The sequence below is a fragment of the Zalophus californianus genome, chromosome 3 (assembly GCF_009762305.2).
Source record: "Zalophus californianus isolate mZalCal1 chromosome 3, mZalCal1.pri.v2, whole genome shotgun sequence".
Classification (NCBI taxonomy): domain Eukaryota; kingdom Metazoa; phylum Chordata; class Mammalia; order Carnivora; family Otariidae; genus Zalophus; species Zalophus californianus.
Window position 1 is genome coordinate 92,530,937 of NC_045597.1, and position 17,748 is coordinate 92,548,684.

Consider the following 17,748-nt stretch of genomic DNA (forward strand, 5'->3'; position numbering starts at 1 on the left):
TGCGGGGCTCGATCCCAGGACCCTGGGATCATGACCTGAGCCGAAGGCAGACGCTTAACGATTGAGCCACCCAGCCTCCTGAAACTGTTTTTTTTTTTAAACCATTTTGCCAGTCAATGCCTTTTGATTGGTAAGTTTAATCCATTTACATGTAAAGTAATTAACCATAGGAAAGAACTTGCTATTGCTGTTTTGTGATTTGTTTTCTGTATACCTTATAGTTTTTTGTCCATTATTTCCTCCATTACTACCTTCCTTTTCATTCTTGTAGTGATATATTTGATTCCCTTCTCATTTATTTTTGTGTATACTCTATAGCTATTTTCTTTGTGGTTACTATGGGGATTGCATATAACATCCTAAGGTTATAACAATTTTTTAAAGATATTTATTAATTTAGTTATTTAGAGAGTGCACAAGGAGGAGGAGGGGCAGAGGGAGAGAGAGAGAGAGAATCTCAAGCAGATACCACACTGAGCGCAGAGCCCGACGTGGGGCTTGATCTCATGACCCTGAGATCATGACCTGAGCTGAAATCAAGAGTCAGATGCCCAACCGACTGAGCCACCCAGGTGCCCCTAAAGTTATACCAATTTATTTTAAACGCATACAACTTCAGGGCGCCTGGGCGGCTCAGTCAGTTAAGCGTCTGCCTTCAGCGCAGGTCATGATCTCAGGGTCCTGGGATCGAGCCCCACATCGGGCTCCCTGCTCAGTGGGGAGCCTGCTTCTCCCTCTCTCTCTACCCCTCCCCCCGCTCTTGCTCTCTCTCTCTCTCTCACCCTCTCTCTCAAATAAATAAATAAAATCTTTTAAAAAAATAAATAAACTCATACAATTTCACTTCAGGTGAATACAAAACCTTTCTCCTTTGCAGGTCGACTCCCTTCTATTTAATGTCACAAATCACATCTTTAAATATTGTGTATCCATTAACATAGATTTATGATTGTTTTAATGCTTTTGTCACCAAAATTATAGTCCCACTGGCTTTTATATGTGCCCATTTATTTACCTTTACTGGAGAACTTTATATTTTCATGTAGTTTCGAGTTATTGTCTGGCATCCTTTCAATTCATTTTGAAGAAGTCCCTTTAGCACTTCAGCAGAGCAGGGCTAGTATCAACGAACTTCCTCAGCTTTTGTTTATCTGCAAGTGTCTTAATTTCTCTCTTGTAGGACAGTTTTGCTGGATGTAGAATTCTCCATTGATAGGGTTGTTTTGTTTTGTTTTGTCTTGTTTTGTCTTCTAACAGTTTAAATATACCATGTTACTTCTTTTTGGCCAGCAAGGTTTCTGCTGAAAAAGCTGTTGATAATCTTATTGAGGATTCCTCATACATAATGAGTTGATTTATTCTTGCTGGTTTAAAGATTCCCTCTCTGTCTTTGACAGTCTGATTTTGATGTGTCTCAGTGTGGGTTTCTTTAGGTTCATCTTAGTTGGAGCTTGCCGAGCTTGAATTTTGTATATACATATCTTTCTTCAAATTTGGGAAGTTTGGGGCTTTTATTCCTCCAAATGATCTCTCTGCCTCCTTTTCTTTCTCTTCTTCTGGATCTCATCTTCTAGATGATGTCCACATAATTCTTTTAGGCTCTGTTCACTTTTTTTCTTTTCTGCTCCTCACATTTGACAGTTTCAAATGACTTGTTTTCTAGTTTTCTGATTCTTCCTTCTTCCTGTTAAAGTCTGTTATCGAACCCCTTCTACTGATGCCAACTCTTTTTGCGCTCCCAGACCCAATTCCAATGTGGCGGAGGGTACACGGTGTTGGTCCCCCCTACCAACACCAAACAATTCTGGAACATGAGCAATTCTTGGACATGAGGTTTCTAATAATTCAACTCAATTCTGACACTAGCTACCCAGAGATAGTATCAAGTAACAGCTCAGTCCTACAAGACTGCCCTCCAGGGACACCTGGGTGGCTCAGTTGGTTTAAGTGTCTGAGTCTTAATTTTGTTTCAGGTCATGATCTAAGAGTCCTGGGATTGAGCCCTTGCATCATCAGGCTCCCTGCTCAGTCGGGAGTCTGCTTGTCTCCCTCTCCCTCTGCCCCTCCTCCTGCTCACTCTCTCTTTCTTTTAAACCAATGAATCACTATTAAAAAAAAAAATAAGACTGCCATCCACTTCCAACTTTAGACACCAGTTGTAAGCCCCAGGCAGTTACCTATGCTTCTGACTGGCTGGCTATAGATTGGAGGCTCCAACAACCTCCTTTTTGAGTTCTTTTAATTTGTTAGAGTGGCTCACAGAACTCAGGGAAAGACTTACATTTACCAACTTATTAAGGGATATGATAAAGGATATGAAACAACAGCCAGATGAAGAGATGAGGGTGAGGTATGGGCAAAGGGCACGGAGTTTCCATGCTTTCTCCAGGCATTCCACTCTCTCCAATATCCATGTGTTCACCAATCTGGAAGCTCTCCGAGACCAGTCCTCTTGGGTTTTTATGGAGGCATTAGATAGTCATGACTGAGCATCATTGGCCATTGGCTGATTCAACCTGCAGCCTTTCTCCCCTCCCCACAGGTCAGGGGGGAGCAGTGAAAGTTCCAACTTCCTAATCACATGGTTAGTCCTCCTTGCAACCAGCCCCTGCCCCTGGGTGGGGTCCAAAAGTCACCTTCATTAGTAACAAGACACTCATGTCACCTTTATGGCTCTGCAACATTTTCAGGAACTGTGGATGAAGACCAAATATACCTGGGAAATATATATTTGGTCATCTGAATGACCAAATATAAACTTCATTATATTGCACTCCTCCAGTGAATTTTTAAATTCAGTTTTTATCTGTTTAGCCCTAGAATTTTTTTTATATGTTTCTTCTTGTCAGTATTTTCATTTTGTTCATAAATCATTTTCCTGCTTTCCTTTAGTTCTTTATCTGTGTTTTCCTTCTGCTTTTTGAGCATATTTAAGACAGGGTTTTAATTTTATTTTTTTTAGTTTTTTTTTCTTTAAAGATTTTATTTATTTATCAGAGGGAGAGAGAGAGAAAGCACAAGCAGGAAGAGCATCAGGCAGAGAGAGAAGCAGGCTCCCTGCTGAGCAAGGAGCCCGATGTGGGACTTGATCCCAGGATCCCAGGATCATGACCTGAGCCGAAGGCAGTCGCTTAACCCACTGAGCCACCCAGGCATCCATTTTTAATTTTTTTAAATTTAAATTCAATTAATTAACATATAGTGTATTATTAGGTTTAGAGGTAGAGTTCAGTGATTCAGCAGTTTTATATAACACCCAGGGCTCATTACATCACGTGCCCTCCTTAATGCCCATCACCCAGTTACCCATCCCCCCCCCCCCCCGGCAACCCTCAGTTTGTTTCCTATGATTGAGTCCCTTATGGTTTGTCTTCCCCTCTGGTTTTGTCCTGTTTTATTTTTCCCTCCCTTCCCCTATGCTCACTCCTCTGTTTTGTTTCTTAAATTCCACATACCAGTGAAACCATGTGATAATTGTCTTTCTCTGATCGACTTATTTCGCTTAGCATAATCCCCTCCAGTTCCATCCACGTCATTGCAAATGGCAAGATCTCATTCCTTTTGATGGCTGCATAATATTCCATTGTGTATATATACCACCTCTTCTTTATCCATTCATCTGTCGATGGACATCTTTGCTCTTTCCACAGTCTGGCTATTGTGGACATTGCTGCTATAAACATTGGGGTGCACGTACCCCTTCGGATCCCTACATTTGTATCTTTGGGGTAAATGCCCAGCAGTGCAATTGCTGGGTTGTAGGGTAGCTCTATTTTCAGCTGCTTGAGGGACCAGGACAATTGTTTTTAAGTCTTTGTGTAGCAAGTCCACACAGCCTGTGGTTCTTCATGGACAGTTTCTGGAGACTTATTTTATTCCTTTGAATGGGCCATACTTTCCTATTCCTTTGTATGTCTTGTGATCTTTTGTTGAAAATTGAGCATTTGAAAAAAAGTCTTTCTTATCTTCTTTATCTTTATCTTCTCTCAGTCTTTGCAGATTGATTCTGAGCGAGGGATGGTCTTCACTAATCAACGTGATATGAAGGCTTAAGGCCTTTTCTGGGTGGGTATTTCCCTTGGCCTGTGTGTGTGCTTTATTTCCCATCCCTCCATATCCATGACTGCTTATATTTTTTTTATTTTTTATTTTTAAAGATTTATTTAGATCTTTAAAAGAGAAGAGAGAGAAGCGAGAAAGAGAGAGTGTGAGCAGGGGGAAGGGCAGAGGCAGAGGGAGAAAGAGAATCTCAAATGACTCCCCGCTTAGTGTGGAGCCCTATGTGGGGCTTGATCCCAGGACCCTGAGATCATGACCTGAGCTGAAATCAAGAGTCGGCTGCTTGGGATGCCTGGGTGGTTCAGTCGGTTGAGCAGGTCATGATCCCAGAGTCCCAGGATTGAACCCTGCATCGGGCTCCCTGCTCAGCGGAAAGCCTGCTTCTCCACCCACCCACCCCTGCCCCTCACCCCGCTCCTGCCCTCTCTCTCTTTCAAATAAATAAATAAAATCTTAAAAAAAAAAAAGAGTCAGCCGCTTGACCAACTGAGCCACCCAGGCACCCCATGCGACTGCCTTTAAATGGCTTAATTTCCCTAAGAATCTCACTCAGCTTCCTCTCAGGGCCTTAGTGGTATTACTGTAATTCCTCCATCAGTAATCTCTTATGTCAGGGGTCTGCAGCTCTGTAGTCCCCTTCCAGTTTTCATGAACTGTTCCAGCTGCTTTCTCTGGCTTCCTCCAGCCTGAGATCCAAGCCGTGCTGCTTTTGGCCATCTGAACTCTACATTAGATGACACAGAGACCAATCCCTTAGGCAGCTCCAGGACAGGTTAGAACGTTGCAAACTTGGATGGTTTTGTTCTCTCTGGCTTACAGAAGGAACTGGGAACTTGGCTACCACTTCTCCCAAAGTATGCCATGCCAGGGAGTGGTTGGAAGAAGGATGAGTAAAAACAACATAAACTGTCCTATTGTGTTTTTCCTTGTTTGTTTTCGTTTTTTTTTTTTTTAATTTTAACTAGGCTTCATGCTCAGTGTGAGACTTGAACTCGTGACCCTGAGGTTAAGAGTTGCGTGCTCTACCCACTGAGCCAGCCAGGCACCCCTTCTACTGTTTTGAACATGGCTTTTTCTTGGTTGGGCATTCACTTGTTTGCTGTAGATTTCGACTGATTTCCAGAGCTCCTATAAAGTTATTTCACCCAGTCTCCAGTTGCTTATTTAATATTTCAATGGAGAACAAGGATCTGGAGACTTCTAGTCCATCATCTTGCTGGTGTCTGGCCAGCATCCATAGGTTTTGATTTGGACACACACATTTTCATTCGTTTCAAAGTATTTTCTAATTTCCCTTGCAACTTCTTCTTTGACCCTTTCTTCATTTGACCCACTTAGGCATATGTTGTTTAATCTCTATATGTTGATGCATTTCCCAAATTTTCTGCTTTTAACTTAATTCCAGGCTTGTTCAATGGTCTAGCATGTGGTCTATCCTGGAGAATGTTCCATGTGAGCTTAAGAAAACATGTATTCCGCTGTTGTTGGATGGGGTGTTTGATAGATGTCTTTTGGGTCTAGCTGGTTTACAGTGCTGTTCCTGTCTTCTATCTGCCTAGTTTTATCCATTATTGAAAGTGGGGTTAAAGTCTCCATTTATCACAATTGAATTATCTATTTCTTCACTCCTTGATTCATCTTACAATTCTTCAACTTTTTAATCTTTTCTTGCTGCCATCATTAGCACATGGCTTCTATATTAGTCAGCTTGGGCTGTCATAACAACATATCCTAGACTGAGAGGTTTAAACAACAGAAATTTATTTTCTCACAGTTCTGGAGACTGAAAAATCCAAGATCAAGTTTCTAGCAGAATTCAGTTTCTTTCTTTTTTTTTTTTAAGATTTTATTTATTTATTTGAGAAAGAGAGGGAGATAGTGAGAGAGCATGAGCAGGGGAGAGAGGGAGAAGCAGGCTACCCACTGAGCAGGGAGCCCGACGTGGGGCTTGATCACAGGACCCTGGAATCATGACCGAAGCCGAAGGCAGACACCTAACTGACCGAGCCACCCAGGCGTGCCAGAATTCAGCTTCTAGTGAGAGCTCTATTCCTGCTTTGCAGATGACATGACTTTTTTTATATGTCTCTTTATGGGGCTCTTTAAAAAAAAAGACACTAATCCTATCCTATCAATGCCCCACTCTTGAGACCTTATTTAACCTTAGTTACTTTCTCACTCCAAATACAGCCACACTGGAGGTCAGGGCTTCCACATATAAATCTTGAGGGAACACAGACATTTGGTGTATAACAGCTTCTATCCTCAAGAGTACCTCATGGCCACAAAATACCTGCTGCTGTTCCGTCATTCACTTCGTGATCCAGGCACAGAAAGCAGGCAAGCACAAGGGCAGAATGGCACTTGCTAGCTGAGTTAGATTTCTTCTTGAGAAGCTTTCCCTAAAGTGTCATTCAAATTTCACTTAGTTTCATGGGCTAGAACCTTGTCATATTGTTATCCCATTTATTAGGAAGACTGCTGAATGTAGTTTTTGTTGTTGTGGTGGTGAAGTGCATTGTTCCCCCAACAAAATTAGGGTTTCATTAATAAGGAGGAAAGGGGATGTTTATTTTATTTATTTATTTATTTGGGAGAGAGAGAATGAGAGATAGAGAGCACGAGAGGGAAGAGGGTCAGAGGGAGGAGCAGACTCCCCGCTGAGCAGGGAGCCCGATGTCGGGCTTGATCCCGGGACTCCAGGATCATGACCTGAGCCGAAGGCAGTCACTTAACGAAGTGAGCCACCCAGGCGCCCAAAGGGGATGTTTATATGGGTGGGCAACTAGCAGTCTCCACCCCAGTTTCCTCCTTGGGCAACCTACCACCCATCACATACTCTTCTTCTCCGTAGAATACAGTTAGCCTGCCCTGTGTCTCATGCATTGATTGCATCCAGCTCAAGTCCGGGCCCCCTGGATGGTGTCTTCTTCATCAGGGGCAGATGGAGCTTGTCAGGGACCTAGAAACTGAAAGACAAGTCCTCTGTCCCAAACATGCTAAATATACAATGAATGGTAGAGGAAGAATGGGGTGTCCACAACAAAACTCATTCAGGAAAGAGATAGTGAGGAACACAGTGCAATCACAGACCCAGAACATGGTCAGATCCCGAAGACTCGCTGCCTGGGCAATGGAGTGAGTGCCTTGGTTAGCCCACCAGGTGATCCTGGTTCTGACCTCTGTGAGGATCTTTGGGATCCATTCTCTTCCATTCTCACAGCTGGTGTGGGCACTGGGGAGATGTCCCTCTTGGAAACCATAATTAGGGCTCCAGCAGCCTGTTTGCTGTTGACATGAGTTCAGGACCAGAGCCTGTGGCAAGACTTTCATTTTCTAATCTTTGGTAATATAGTAACTTACTCCACTTGGAGGCTATTGTTCCTCTGGTCAAATTCGGGGCGCCTGGGTGGCTCAGTTGGTTAAGTATCTGCCTTTGGCTCAGGTCATGATCCCCGGGTCCTGGGATTGAGCCCCGCATCAGGCTCCTTGCTCGGCAGGGAGCCTGCTTCTCCCTCTCCCTCCGTTGCTCCCCTTGCTTGTATGTGCTCTCTCTCTGTCAAATAAATAAATAAAATATTAAAAAATATATATATATATTCATGTATGAGTAATCCTAATCCAGCAACTTGCCTTCCCATGGCCTTTTGTTTTGTTTTTATTGTGAAATGTGTCATACATAAGAAAGGGCATTTACTGTCACAGATATTTAAAAAACTAAAACAGGGGCGCGTGGGTGTTGCAGTTGGTTAAGCGTCCGACTTTTGGTTTCAGCTCATGTGATGATCTCAGGATCATGAGGTTGAGTCCTGTGCTGGGCTCCATGTTCCATGTAGAGTCTGCTTAAGATTCTCTCTCTCCTTCTTCCTCTGCCCCTCCTGCCCTGCTGTGCTTTTTCTCTGTCTAAAATAAAATAAATAAAATATTTTTTTTAAAAAAAGGAAAAACTAAACTAAACCGCCATTTCCCTTCAGTGCAATCCTGATTTTGTACATATTTATGTATCCCTTTACAACATATTGTTTAGTTTTGCACATTTTATAAATGGATTTATTAATTTATAAATTTTAAAAATTCTTCTACAACTAGAGTTTTTCCTTTTAGTATTGTGTTTCTAAGATTGAACCATACTGATGATGCATGTGGCTATTTTTATTTCATCTTTACTGCTCTGTGTATTTCTGTGTAAGAAATGTGTTACTCCATTCTCCAGCTGAGGATGTCTACTGCTCCTAATTTTTATGAACACTGCTGCTCTCAAGATTTTTTGCAACCGTCCCCTGGTGCATACGTTCAAAAATCTGGGGCACCTGGGTAGCTCAGCTGGTTAAGCATCTGACTGTTGATTTCAGCTCGGGTCGTGGTCTCAGGGGGGTGGGATGGAGTCCTGTATTGGGCTCCGTGCTCAGTGGGGAGTCTGCTGGAGAGTCTCTCTCCCTCTCCCGCTGCCCCTCCCCCCGCTAGTGCGTGCTCTGTCTCTCTCTCTCTCAAATAAATAAATCTTAAAAAAAAAAAAAAGTTCAAAAATTTCTCCAGGGCAAATACTTAGGGGTGCAGTTGCTGGGGAGTGGGATGTGTACACATTTAACTGTTTCCTGCCAGACCCTTTTCTGCGGTGGTTTGCCACTTCATCCCACCCTCAGCCCTGTTCCCCATCCTGCCCAACATTTGGTGTTTTCTGACTTTGAAATTTTTTCCAGGCTGTGAAATTTTATTTTCCTGGGGCGCCTGGGTGGCTCAGTCGTTAAGCGTCTGCCTTCGGCTCAGGTCATGATCCCAAGGTCCTGGGATCGAGCCCCGCATCGGGCTCCCTGCTCAGGGGGAATCCTGCTTCTCCCTCTCCCACTCCCCCGCTTGTGTTCCCTCTCTCGCTGTGTCTGTCAAATAAATAAATAAAATCTTTAAAAAAAATTGTTATTTTCCTGATTACTGATTAGGTTGAATAATGCTTTATATGTTTGTGAGCCATTTGTGTTTCTTCTCCTGGGCAATGCCTCTTCAATTCTTTTGCCTATTCTTCAATGGAATGGTTTCTCGTATTCTCATTGATTTATGGGAATCCTTAAGATATTCTGGACACTAATCCCCACAATTACACTTACGGTGATGACCTTTATTTTTTAAGTCTAAAAATTTGGGCCCTGTCACAGCTGATGCTGGCTCAGCCCTTCCCCTTTGGCCCCTCCTCCTTGGCCCAGTCCCCTCTGCTCATGCCTTGAGGTCATGTGAAACAATAAATTTAGGTGGGAAGGCTCACCCTTAATCTGATTTTCCTGGTGGGTTTTTCCCTTGTCCTCTGGCAGCAAGCTACCTTGTCTTCACTGGAAGGAAATTGAAAAAGCCTGAAGGTGAATTTTCTTGTCTTCTGCTAACGTCCCTTCACATTCATTTCACAGCTATGTGGAACAGGAGCAACTGAATTCAACTCTACAAGTCTCCAAATTACAGGACCCTCGATCAATTTCCAATTGAGGCTGTAGGCAGAGTGTGTTACCTTCGTCTCTGACCAGCTGGCTCCCGCCTGGCTTTCCTTGCTCTTGAAGGACTTGGTTCAAAGCAGCCAGAATGAGCTGAGCCAGCCTATGCTGATATTCTGCCCCCTCTTCTCCCATGTGCCCTGATCTACGCCCTTGGCTGGCACAGAGTCCAGTTTCTTTTTCTTTTTTTTTAAAGAACATTTTATTTATTTATTTGACAGACAGAGACACAGTGAGAGAGGGAACACAAGCAGGGGGAGTGGGGGAGAGGGAGAAGCAGGCTCCCCGTGGAGCAGGGAGTCCGATGTGGGGCTCGATCCCTGGACCCTGGGATCATGACCTGAGCCCAAGGCAGACGCTTAACGACTGAGCCACCCAGGCGCCCCGGAGTCCAGTTTCCAAAGCATCACAGGCAAGAATGTGACCAAATGTTTCACTACCCCGAAACTAAAGGTAACAACTTGCCAGCCTTCCAGCCTCTCACATATGTACCTCTACAGTTCCAGACGTGACCCTCTCCAGTCAGCCACTTCCAAAACATTAGATTCTGTAACTTGCAGCCCCCACTCTGTAGTATCAAATTATGGTCAATGAATATCAATGAAGATTTGATGAGCAATCCCTGGCTGAAATGGTGTCCTCATGAGGTTTTTCAGGGATGCAGACTCCTTTTGTATTTCTGCTAAGACAATGTTAAAATGAGCATAGAGGGCACCCGGGTGGCTCAGTCGTTAAGCGTCTGCCTTTGGCTCAGGTCATGATCCCAGGGTCCTGGGATCGAGTCCCACATCGGGCTCCCTGCTCAGCGGAAAGCCTGCTTCTCCCTCTCCCACTCTCCCAATCTGCTTGTGTCCCTGCTCTCGCTGTGTCTCTCTGTCAAATAAATAAATAAAATCTTTAAAAAAAAAATGAGCATATAGCCTTCACAAGATGGCTGCGTGAGCCCCAGCCCTCATATCTGCATTCAAGGCAATAGGGAGGAGGAAAAGGCAAGGGCAAAAGCAGATTGGTCCACTGATTCAGCTCTCCCTCCTCTTGTTCTTTGCTCTAAAATATATTTATACGAGCATCGAGTCACTCTCAGGCAGGAAGGGTGATGGTCAGATTTCACTACTGGGTTCAACAGAATATAATGTGGAAAAATGCTATTTCCAGTGTGGAATAGGGGTGACACACTGAAACAAATGTGAAAGAACACTTGATCCACAAAGAAATTTTTAATGATAATTTAAAACTTCATCAAGCCGGATTATTCCAACTTAAAACACTAAGAAATAGGACCATCAGGAAAACAACACCAACTTCTGAAGGTACCAAAGGGATGTAGGGCAAATTTCCATGTAGATGGAAAATTAGTATTTGTTGAGTTATAAATATGGGTTTTTGCCATAAGACAGTGGTTAATTTCCCCCTCAACATTATTGAGGAATAATTGACAAATATAATTGTATATATTTAAAAAGTACAAAGTGATAATTTGATATACATATACACTGTGGAATGATTACCCAAATCAAAATAATTAACACATCCATCACCTCAGTTAAGGACGTTAACTGTTATTCAATGACAAATCCTGCAAATACAAAATGAAACTCAAATCCGTGGTCAGGTAATTAATAATCTACCTGGGAAAAAGGCAAGGCAATAAACTCAGAGTCTAGCCTGTCACATATTTCCTGCACTAACATTATCTACAGAAGCACTTTGTTGATTTGTGTCAGGTGATTCCTTCTGCAGCTGGCTGTGGTTCAGACACAAAGGTGCCAAGTCTAAACATGTGTACAAAGCCGAAAGAACATTCTCCACCAGCTGTGGGGGTTATCAGTAGACAGCAGGGGACCTAAGGTTCCGTATCTTTGTTGTCTTATCATAATTCCAAATATCCATTTTGAGGTGCGATTTTGTTTTGAAGACACTCCTTTCGAATAGGTGCCCTATGGTCACAATTAACAATAATATATGAAACTCTAGCTTTGAAGAGTTGACCCATACCACCCCATGGAGAGACATGACCTTGTGGGACACACTGAGGTCAGCTCACCTTCTGAGGAATTTCTCCAAAAACCCCACCCACCGTCACCTTACACCTCATTGGCCAGAACTTAGTCATGTGGTTAGCCCTCCCTTTGAAGGAGCCTGGGAAATATAGTTGTTAGCTGGGCACAAATTGCTAAGACCCAACAAAATCTGGGTTTTGTTAACAAAAAAATGAAAGATATTTCAGGTGGGCAATTCTAACTAGCTGGACAAAAAGGAATGTATTTCCCGCAGAATTATTAGAAGGGAAGAAGAAACAAGTCTAGGCAATGCTCTCACAGTGTTGCTTAATTGTCTTGATTAATCTCAGAAAATTAACTTTGTTGTTTTTGCCACCCATTTCAGCAAAATGGATGAGCTCTCCCAGCCTCTCACTTCTTATCCAACCTTCTTGTCATTTCCAAATCAGAACCTTCCATGGGTGCATCTTATTGGTGGGAACTAGGTCACAGGTCCGCAAGGGACTCTGGGAAGTGTAGTTTTTTTAAATCCTACCTTAACAAGGTAGGATTCGCAGTTGTGTGGAGCCAGCCTATTTCATTCATTCTAAGACACGTAATTTTGTTCATATTTTCATGTCTCTACAATTAGGATGCTTCTGACAACCAGTAACGGCTCTTGGCCATTTGGCAATTTTGTAATGGCATCAGCATTGCTGTACAATCGTGAGACTTCCTTACAGAGGCTAAAAAGCATCTCTATCAGAAGGGTCGGATGGCCTCACCCATCTGCTTTCCAGATCCCAAATCTTTGCGGCTGCCAACTCTTCTCACTCTATTTGCCTGACCTGAAAACAGAAGTCTTGACTTCCACTGTGGAGGGTTTCTGGAAGACACAATGATAGATACAATGGTAGGTCCATCCTCTTTCTGGGCAGGGTTGGGATGAATGAGTAGGCGGGAGAGAGCCTCTGAGGCAAGAGGCTCCTGGGTGTAAAGGCATGGTGGGCAGTGGGGACAACCTCTCTAAGGACAGCAGGAGGATAGTTTCTCTTGAGTCCTGCTTCTTTCCCCCAGGAGCTAAGGCTCTGCTCGCAGCCTGTCCAACATCTCCTGCCTCCCGTGGGGAGCCATCCTGAGTCTGGTCCCAGCCCGGCACTCTCCTTTTAGGCTGGTGCAGTTGGACAGACAGCACTGGGCCCCATCCTGGCTCCAGCCGAACAAGTTTAGACAAGTGGCTGAATCTCAGAGCCTGGGTTTTCCCGTCAGTGAGCTGGGTGTCATGCCGTCCACCTCCCTAGGATGTTGGGAGAGTTAAATGGGATAATGGGTGGGAGTTTAAACCCCTGGGCTGAGCCGGTGGGGAGGGGCCCTCAGCGGTGTGGGGAGGGGCCCTCAGCAGTGTGGGGAGGGGCCCTCAGCGGTGTGGGGAGGGGCCCTCAGCGGTGTGGGGCGGGGCCCTCAGCGGTGTGGGGAGGGGCCCTCAGCGGTGTGGGGAGGGGCCCTCAGCGGCGTGGGGCGGGGCCCTCAGCGGTGTGGGGAGGGGCTCTCAGCGGTCCCACCCTCTCCCTCCATCTCTCTGGAGTAGTAGCCCCCTGGGGAAGAGGCGCTAAATCTGGCCTCCCTGCAGAGGCTGACACTTGTAACTGGGGAAGTTTGCAGAAGGAGGTATAAAGCAGATAACAGGGCTCTTGTTTGGCCCCCGGAGAGAAGGCACTGTGCCAAAGTGCCTGTGGCTGACTCTGCCCAAGGCAATTCGCTGAGTGGGAAGCAGGGCAGTTGTCATCACAATGAGGATGCTTGACTGCCCAAAAGACTGATGGGAGAATCTAAATGGAGAGGGGAGAGTCGGCAGAAGGCAGTAGTAGGGTCTGTGGAGTGGGAGGGACTGGGGCTCAGATCCCAGCTCCTTCTCTTGTTAGCCCTGTGCCCCCGCGAAGGTCGCCTGGTCACTCAGACCTCCACAGCCTCATCTGTAAAATGGGCACAGTAGCTGTCTCATAGGGCCGTTTGTGAGAACCAGGCTAGCTCGTAAACATAACGTTCCCATACAACCCTTGGAACATGCTAAGGGCTGGACGTACACTAGTTATTTATTAGAATATATCCGCCCTGTCTGGGCTGTTTGGTGAATGATAAATGTGAGTGGTGGGGATGACCTTTGCTTTAAGAAAATCAAACCACTCATGCTGAAATGTATCAACTTGACTATTTGAATTCTGAAAGAAGGTTTTTTTTTTTTTAAGGATCTTTTTATTCCGGAATAACTTTAGACTTACAGAAAAATTGCCAGTATAATACAGAGAATGCCCATACACCGTTCACCCAGTTTCCACTGTTGTTAACATCCTAGGGTTCTGTGTACATTTGTCAGAGCTAAGAAACTGAGATCGGTACAGTGCTGTTAAGTGAATACCAGGCTTTATCTGAATTTGAAGGCGCATCTTTGAAAAGTTACTCTCTTCCTTGAGAGAGTGAAGTTCTTGACAGAGAAACTGCCACTGTGGGGATGGAGATGACAATATGCACAATTGGCCAATGAGATTCAAAGGACAAAAGTGTGATTTAGCCAAGTTTGTAGGGTAGCAGGGAGTGAGGAAGAGACAGCTGGGATTCAGGTGACCTAGGTTCATGCTTGAGTCTGCCATTTAATCTGGACCGTTCCCCTTACCTGGGTGCCGGGTTTCTTTTCGTTTTCTTTTCTGTAAAATGGGAATAACATTCCTTGCCTGGTGCTCCTAGCAAGGTACGGCAGATACCAGTCTCCGCCTCAGACCCATTTCCCGTCTTCCTCAGTAAGAAACTCCTGATTTTTTAGCTGGGCACATGCCACTCCACTAAGGACTACATTTCCCAGCTTCCCATATAGCAAGATGAGGCCCGGTGACTAGGTTCCAATCAATGGGGAGTAAGCAGAAGTGGTGTGCACATCTTCCTTGAGGAAAGAAGGTGTGCCCTTATTCTGCCCTTCCTCTTTGTGCCTGGATAGAATGCTGTCATGATGGCTGGAGCTCCAGCAGCCATTTTAGAGTGTGCCACAGTGTTGCCAATGGAAGGCACACATTGCTAAGAAGGTATAAGAAGGCCAGGTCCCTGATACTGTAGAACTCCATGGACTAATGGCATGGACCTCTAGACCAGGGTTTCTCAACCTGAGCCCTATTGATATCTCATGCTGCATAATTCTTAGATAATTCTTAGGACGGGGACCGTCCTATGCATTGCAGAATGTTTAGTAGCATCCCTGGCCTCCACCCACTAGATGCCAGTAGCATCCCACTCCCTGAGGTGTGACAATCAAAAATGTCTCTTGAGATTGCTATCTGTCCTCTGGGGGCCAAAGTCACTTTTGGTTAAGAACCACTGCTCTAGCATGGAGCACTGAGTGTTATACACAAACAATGAATCATGGAACACTACATCCAAAACTAATGATGTACTGTATGGGATGAACATAACATAATAAAATAAAATTAAATAAATAAAAAAAGAACCACTGCTCTAGAGGGGCGCCTGGGTGGCTCAGTTGGTTAAGTGTCTGACTTCGACTCAGGTTATGATCTCAGGGTCCTGGGATGGAGCCCCACTTCTCGCCCTGCGTCTCACTGTCTCACCCCACGACTTGGTGTCTGTCTCCCAAGAGGAGCCCTGCATCGAGCCCCGTGCTCAGCAGGGAGTTTGCTGGTCCCTCTCCCTTTCCCTCTGCTCAACCCCCAACATGTGCTTTCTCTCTCAAATAAATAAAATTTAAAAAAAACAAACAAACACTGCTCTAGAGCAGTTCTGTCCAATAGGAATATAATGCAAGCCACAAATGCAAACCACATATTTAAATTTAAATTTTAAATAAAATAAAATAAAGTAAAAATAAACAGGTGAAATTAATTTAAGTAATATAGTGTATTTGACTCAATATATTAAAACTACTGTCACTTATCAAGGATTCGTATAAAAATTATTGACAGGGCTATATTATTCCTTTTTCATATAAAATCTTTATTATTTACTTATTTTTAAAAGATTTTATTTATTTATTTGAGAGGCAGAGAGACAGTGCAAGCAGGGTGGGGAGGAGCAGAGGGAGAGGGAGAAGCAGACCCCCCGCTGAGCAGGGAGCCCGATGTGGGGCTCGAACCCAGGACCCTGGGATCATGACCCAAGCCAAAGGCAGACGCTTAACTGACTAAGCCACCCAAGCACCCCTCATATAAAATCTTTAAAACTGGTGTGTATAATAGTCCCCCCTTATCCATGGGGGATATATTTCAAGTCCTCCAGGGGACGCCTGAAACCGCCCATAGTACTGAACCCTGTATATATGACTTTTTCCTATGCATATGTACCTATGATAAAGTTTAACTTATAGATGAGGCACAGCCCGGGATTCACAATAAGTAATAATAAAATAGAACAATTATAAGAATACACTGTAATAAAAGTTACGTGAATGGGGTCTCTCTGTCTCACAATATCTTACTGTCCTGCACCCACCCTCCTTCGTGGGAGGCTGCAAGATGACAAAATGACTACGTGTGAGGTGACGTGAGGGGGATGACGTAGGTGCAGTGACGTAGCATTAGGCTGCCATTGACCTTCTGACGATGTATCAGAAGGAGGATCATCTCCCCGCCCCAGGCCACGGCTGACTGCAGGGAATTGGAACTGCAGAAAGCAAAATTGCGGATAGGGGGATATCGCTGTACTTTCCACTTATAACACATCCTGGCTAAGGCTGGCCATATTTCAAGTGCTCCATGGCCACATGGGGCTCCTGGGTACCGTATCGGATGGCGTTAACTCTAGACTTCTAGAATTTAAGGGAGAAACAAGTGTCTATCTCATTTAAGCCCTCTTTATTTTGGGGCTTTTGTCACTCGCAGCAGAATGAAACTCTAACCGGCACCTGGATTTTTGATCCACCACACACTTTTGAATATTCGAGAATTAAAAACAAGATTGGTGATGGGCAGCTGGAAAGTGGAAAGTGCTTTAGAGAAGGTAGGGAGAGGGCGCTCTGCACGCCCCAGGGATTGTCTCCGCTAGGCCTCCCAAGAGCCGCAAGACGCAGGTATCATCATCTTCATTTCACGAATGAGACTCAGCTCGGAGAGCCTGGTGGGTGCTGCGCCCGGCCAAGGTCCCCTTCCCACTGAGGCACTCAGGCCCCCGCGGGCCGTTAATATTCCTGATTGGGTCCCTCTCCGGACTCGCCTCCAGCTGAGTCACTTTGCTCAAGGTCATCAACCTTCCCTAAGGGCAACCTGCATCTGACTGTTATTGGTGAGTGTGGGTGTATCCCTTGCTCAAATTTTGGACAATTCTGAGGACCACCCCAGCCCCAGAGTTCCCACAGGGTCCACTAAGACCTCACAGCTTAATTTGATCCCTGCCCACTCCTACCCTCACTCACTCCCCGACAGCTGCTGATCCCAAGAGCGCTCCTCAGCAAACGTCCATCACGCAGTCAGCAACAGAGAGGTTAAGTGACTTGTCCAAGGTGACACGACCAGTCTACTCCCTAGAAGTCAGAGGTCACTGAGGCTTACTGTGACTTGGCCCCTTCTTGCTCCAGGGGGCTTCCCCGTGGCTCCCCCCATTATCCTATCCCTAGAGAAGCACACTCTTTCCTCCCTCTTCACCTTTGTACACACTGTTACTCATGCCTAGAGAATCCCTTCTGTTCTTTGACCACAGAAATCCTACCTCCCTCAGGGCTCCAGCTCAAATTACCCCTCCACTCCTCCCCCAGGAAGCCTGTCTGGGTTACCTAGCCCTAACATCTCTAGATAGCTCTAAATCCCTAGTGTGCCTCCCATACATGTTTGGGAAGAGCCCACGGAAACTGCTAACCCTGGAAAGTTGGATGAAGAGAGAAGTGGAGGGGGCAGGGAGAATACTTTCCTTTCCAGGTACCACCCTTGGAATTTTGTGTGCATTTCTATGTTATTCCTAGAAGATTAGTTACTTATGTAATAGACCACACTAGTGAGTTTCCTATTGGAAGCATCCACCAGGGTGTCTCATGGCAGTTTATGTCAATCAGATTAATCCTGTGGCTCCTAAGTAGCCCCTCTGTGATGACCCTGTGTCAGGTACAGGGCATGCATTTTGGAGAAGGACATGGCCCCTGCCTGGGAGATTCCAGAGCCTGATGGGGGCACAGACTCAAGGAAGTTCATTGCCTTCCCAGGAAGGCCGTCTGCTCCCAAGGGCCTCAGACATCCTAGCCTTCC